Below are 6,408 nucleotides of genomic sequence, written 5' to 3'. Positions count from 1 at the left end.
GTCCATTGTTTATTGTGTTCATGTATGTGAATTACCTTGTTCTTTTCTTGCGTGTATAGGAATTCACTCGTTATTTGATAGCTTGTATAGGAACTCCCAGGTTATTTGTTTGAATGTATAGGAATTACCATGTTATTTGCTTGCATGTATAGGAATTCCCATGTTATTTGCTTGGATGTATAGGAATTTCCACGTTTTTTTGCTTGCGCGTATAGGAATTCCCATGTTATTTGCTTGCATGTATAGGAATTCCCATGTTATTTGCTTGCATGTCTGTGTGAGCCTCTTTTGGCTGTTTGTGTGTTTTCGGGCATTGTGTCTCTCTGTTGGATGTGTGCGTCTCTTGTCTCTTTGGGCCGTGTGTCTCTTTGAGCTGTTTGAGTCTTTTTGGTCTGTTTGTGTGTCTCTTTGAGCTGTTTGAGTCTTTTTGATCTGTTTGCGTCTCTTTGGGCTGTTTGAGTCTTTTTTGGACTATGTTTGTCTCTTTGGGCTTCTGTCTCTTTGGGCTGTTTGTGTTTCTTTGGGCTATGTGTTTCTCTTTGGGCTGTTTGAGTCATTTTGGTCTGTGTGTCTGTCTTTTGGCTGTTTGTGTATCTTAGGGGTCGTGTGTGCCTCTTTGGACTATGTGTGTCTCTTTGGGTCGTTTGTATCTTTTGGTCTGTATGTGTCTGTAGGGGCGGTTTTTTTTTTTTTGGTCTGTGTGTGTTTCTTTGGGCTTTGTGCGTCTCTTTGGGCTGTGCGTCTCGTTGGAATGTTTGAGTCTTTTTGATATGTTTGTGTCTCTTTGAGCTGTTTGAGTCTTTTTTGGGCGGTGTTTGTCTCTTTGGACTTCTGTCTCTTTGGGCTGTTTGTGTTTCTTTGGGCTATGTGTGTCTCTTTGGGCTGTTTGAGTCATTTTAGTCTGTGTGTGTGTGTCTCTTTAGGCTGTATGTCTCTTTGGGCAGTTTGAATCTTTTTGGTCTGTGTGTGTTTCTTTTGGTTGTTTGTGTCTCTTAGAGGCCATGTGTGTCTCTTTGGGCAATTTGTGTCTCTTTGGAGGGTTTGACTCTTTTTGGTTTGTATGTCTCTGTTGGGGCGTGTTTGTTTGTCTCTGTTTTCAGTGTTTGTGTCTCGTTTGGGGTTTAGTTTATATTAGGTATGTGTTTTTTTATCTTTATCCGGTGTGTGTATATTTTGGGAGTGTGTGTATATTTAGGCTGTATATCTCTTTGGGTAGTTTGAATCTTTATGGTCTGTGTGTGCCTCTTTTGGCTGTTTGTGTCGTTTTGGGCTTTGTGTCTCTCTGTTGGATGTGTGCGTATCTCTGGGCCCTGTAAGTCTATTTGATCTGTATGTGTCTATTTGGGCTGTGGGTGTCTCTTTGTGATGTGTGTGTCTCTTTAGGCTGTGTGTGTCTCGTTGGACTGTGTGTCTCTTTGGGGTGTCTGAGTCTTTTTGGTCTATGTTTGTCTCTTTGGGCTGTTTGTGTCTCTTTGAGCTGTGTATGTTTCTTTGGGCTTTGTATGTCTCTTTGAGCTATGTGTCAATACGTTTAAGCAATAAATATCTTTAAGCTTAACCCGTCTTTATTCTTTAGAATACTTCTATTGTAAGCATGTAACAAACTCGTTCCTGAAGTCACCTCTTGGATACACAATGCAGAAACTTCATTTAAGAAACTATGAAAAAATTGTAAGTAAGTAACAAATTCTTTCTTGAGGTCACCTCTTGGATACACAATACATAAATTTCATTAAAGAAATTATGAAAAAATTGTAAGTAAGTAGCAAATTCTTTCTTGAATTCACCAGCTGGATAAACAAAAAGACATTTTTTTCAAGGAATTATGACAAAATTCTAAGTAAGTAACAAACTCTCTCTTGAAGTTACCTCATGGATACACAATGCAGAAATTTCATTTAAGAAATTATTACAAAATTGTAAGCAAGTAACAAACTCTTTCATGAAGTCACCTCGTGGATAAAAAAATTGTTAGTAAGTAGCAAATTCTTTTTTGAATTCACCTGCTGGATAAACAAAAAAGACATTTCGTTCAAGAAACTATGACAAAATTCAAAGTAAGTAACAAACTCTTTATTGTTTTCATGACTTAGATACACGATGTAGAAATTAAATTCAAGAAATTATGAAAAATTCTCAGTCTAAGTAGCAAATTCTTTCTTGAATTCACCTGTTGGATAAACAAAAAGACATTTCGTTCAAGAAATTATGACAAAATTCTAAGTAAGTAACAAACTCTTTATTGTTTTCACGAGTTAGATAAACGATGTAGAAATTAATTTCAAGAAATTATGAAAAATTCTCAGTAAGTAACCATTTCTTTCTTGAAGTCAACTCTTGGATACACAGTACGTAAATTTCATTCAATAAATTATTAAAATATTTGTAAGTAATAAAATCTATATTGAGTCCACCTGTTTGATATACAGTATAGGTACTTCATTCAAAAAACTAGTGAAAAATCACAATGAAGTAACTTTTTTTTCTCTTTATCACAAACAATTCTTACTTAACTGCATGATACGTAAATTTAATTCAGGAAATTATGAAAAATTTCAGTAAGTAACAATTTCTTTCTTGAAGTCAACTCTTAGATAGACAATACGGAAATTTCATTCAAGAAATTATGAAAGTATTTGTAAGTAAGTAAGTAACAATCTCTTTATTGATTTCACCTCTTGAATATACAGTACAGATACTTCATTCAAGAAACGTGATTAAACACGTTTTGAAACTACATGCTATTTGCATGCCTTTCTTGGCACCTTTCCAAATGAGCGGGATTCCCACTGCTTCCTACACATTGCAAAAATTGAGCAGTACGAAAACTCCACGTTTTCAACCAGACTGGTTTTTAGACAACACACCACAGAGATGACACACACACATAGAGATGAGACACGCACAGACACGACACACAAACAGAGTCATAGTGAGAGAGATATCCAAAAGTTGGGTTGATCTAGGTTCACTTAGAGTGGCGCGCCACTCTAAGTGAAACTATATCAACCCAACTGTTTGGATATCTCTCTCACTATGACTCGGTGTGTGTGTCGTGTCTGTGCGTGTCTCGTCTCTCTGTGTGTGTGTCATCTCTGTGGGTGTGTTGTCTAAAAATCCAGTCTGGTTGAAAACGTGGAGTTTTCGTACTGCTCACTTTTTGCAATGTGCAGGAAGCAGTGGGGAATCCCCGCTCATTTGGAAAGGTGCCAAGCAAAGGCATGCAAATAGCATGTAGTTTCAAAACGTGTTTAATCACGTTTCTTGAGTGAAGTATCTGTACTGTATATTCAAGAGGTGAAATCAATAAAGAGATTGTTACTTACTTACTTACAAATACTTTAATAATTTCTCGAATGAAATTTCCGTATTGTCTATCTAAGAGTTGACTTCAAGAAAGAAATTGTAACTTACTGAGAATTTTTTAATAATTTCTTGAATTAAATTTATACATCGTGTAGCTAAGTGAAAATTGTTTGTGATAAAGAGAAAAAAAGTTACTTACTTGCGATTTTTTCATAATTTTTTGAATGAAGTATCTGTACTGTATATCCAAGAGGTGGAATCAATAAAGAGTTTGTTACTTACAAATATTTTCATAATTTCTTGAATGAAATTTCCGTACTGTGTATCCAAGAGTTGACTTCAAGAAAGAAATTGTTACTTACTGAGAATTTTTTCATAATTTCTTGAAATTAATTTCTACATCTTTTATCTAACTCGTGAAAACAATAAAGAGTTTGTTACTTACTTAGAATTTTGTCATAATTTCTTGAATGAAATGTCTTTTTGTTTATCCAACAGGTGAATTCAAGAAAGAATTTGCTACTGAGACTGAAAATTTTTTAATAATTTCTTGAATTTAATTTCTACGTCGTATATCTAACTCGTAAAAACAATAAAGAGTTTGTTACTTACTTAGAATTTTGTCAAAATTTCTTGAATGGAATTTCTTTTTGTTTATTCAACAAGTGAATTCAAGAAAGAATTTGCTACTTAGTTACAATTTTTTCATAATTTCTTGAATGTAATTCCCGTATTGTGTATCTAATAGTTTACTTCAAGAAAGAAATTGTTACTTACTGAGAATTTTTTCATAATTTCTTGAATTAAATTTCTGCATCATGTAGCTAAGCGAAAATTGTTTGTGATAAAGAGAAAAAAAGTTACTTACTTGCGATTTTTTCATAATTTTTTGAATGAAGTATCTGTACTGTATATCCAAGAGGTGGAATCAATAAAGAGTTTTTTACTTACTTACAAATATTTTCATAATTTCTTGAATGAAATTTCCGTACTGTGTATCCAAGAGTTGACTTCAAGAAATAAATGGTTACTTACTGAGAATTTTTTCATAATTTCTTGAAATTAATTTCTACATCGTTTATCTAACTCGTGAAAACCATAGAGTTTGTTACTTACTTAGAATTTTGTCATAATTTCTTGAACGAAATGTCATTTTGTTTACCCAACAGGTGAATTCAAGAAAGAATTTGCTACTTAGACTGAGAATTTTTTCATAATTTCTTGAATTTAATTTCTACATCATATATCTAACTCGTGAAAACAATAAAGAGTTTGTTACTTACTTAGAATTTTGTCATAATTTCTTGAACGAAATGTCTTTTTGTTTATCCAACAGGTGAATTCAAGAAAGAATTTGCTACTTCGACTGAGAATTTTTTCATAATTTCTTGAATTTAATTTCTACATCGTATATCTAACTCGTGAAAACAATAAAGAGTTTGTTACTTACTTAGAATTTTGTCATAATTTCTTGAATGAAATGTCTTTTTGTTTATTCAACAAGTGAATTCAAGAAAGAATTTGCTACTTAGTTACAATTTTTTCATAATTTCTTGAATGAAATTCCCGTATTGTGTATCTAAGAGTTGACTTCAAGAAAGAAATTGTTACTTACTGAGAATGTTTTCATAATTTCTTGAATTAAATTTCTGCATCATGTAGCTAAGTGAAAATTGTTTGTGATAAAGAGAAAAAAAAGTTACTTACTTGCGATTTTTTTCATAATTTCTTGAATAAAGTATCTGTACTGTATATCCAAGAGGTGGAATCAATAAAGAGTTTGTTACTTACTTACAAATATTTTCATAATTTCTTGAATGAAATTTCCGTACTGTGTATCCAACAGTTGACTTCAAGAAAGAAATGGTTACTTACTGAGAATTTTTCATAATTTCTTGAAATTGATTTCTACATCGTTTTTCTAACTCGTGAAAACAATAAAGAGTTTGCTACTTACTTAGAATTTTGTCATAATTTCTTGAACGAAATGTCTTTTTTGTTTATCCAACAGGTGAATTCAGGAAACTATTTGCTACTTAGACTGAGAATTTTTTCATAATTTCTTGAATTTAATTTATACGTCGTATATCTAACTCGTGAAAACAATAAAGAGTTTGTTACTTACTTAGAATTTTGTCATAATTTCTTGAATGAAATGTCTTTTTGTTTATTCAACAAGTAAATTCAAGAAAGAATTTGCTACTTAGTTACAATTTTTTCATAATTTCTTGAATGAAATTCCCGTATTGTGTATCTAAAAGTTGACTTCAAGAAAGAAATTGTTACTTACGAGTTGACTTCAAGAAAGAAATAGTTACTTACTGAGAATTTTTTCATAATTTCTTGAAATTAATCTCTACATCGTTTATCTAACTCGCGAAAACAATAAAGAGTTTGTTACTTACTTACAATTTTGTCATAATTTCTTGAAATAAATTTCTTTTTTTTTATCCAACAGGTGAATTCAAGAAAGAATTTTCAAATTATACTGAGAATTTTTTTTCATAATTTCTTGAATTTAATTTCTACATCGTGAATCTAAGTCTTGAAAACAATAAAGAGTTTGTTACTTACTTTGAATTTTGTCATAGTTTCTTGAACGAAATGTCTTTTTTTTTGTTTATCCAGCAGGTGAATTAAAAAAGTAATTTGCTACTTACTAACAATTTTTTCATATCCATGAGGTGACTTCATGAAAGAGTTTGTTACTTGCTTAAAATTTTTTCATAATTTCTTAAATGAAATTTCTGCATTGTGTATCCATGAGGTAACTTCAAGAAAGAGTTTGTTACTTACTTAGAATTTTGTCATAATTTCTTGAACGAAATGTCTTTTTATTTATCAAGCTGGTGAATTCAAGAAAGAATTTGCTATTTCCTTACAATTTTTTCATAATTTCTTTAATGAAATTTTTGTATTGTGTATCCAAGAGGTGACCTCAAGAAAGAATTTGTTACTTACTTAGAATTTTTTCATAGTTTCTTAAATGAAGTTTCTGCATTGTGTATCCAAGAGGTGACTTTAGGAACGAGTTTGTTACATGCTTACAATAGAACTATTCTAAAGAATAAAGACGGGTTAAGCTTAAAGATATTTATTGCT

This window comes from Artemia sp. Qi Xiang Cuo, chromosome 8 (assembly GCF_049724085.1).
Source record: "Artemia sp. Qi Xiang Cuo chromosome 8, ASM4972408v1, whole genome shotgun sequence".
In the NCBI taxonomy this organism is placed as follows: domain Eukaryota; kingdom Metazoa; phylum Arthropoda; class Branchiopoda; order Anostraca; family Artemiidae; genus Artemia; species Artemia sp. Qi Xiang Cuo.
Note: the sequence above shows the minus strand (reverse complement) of the source record.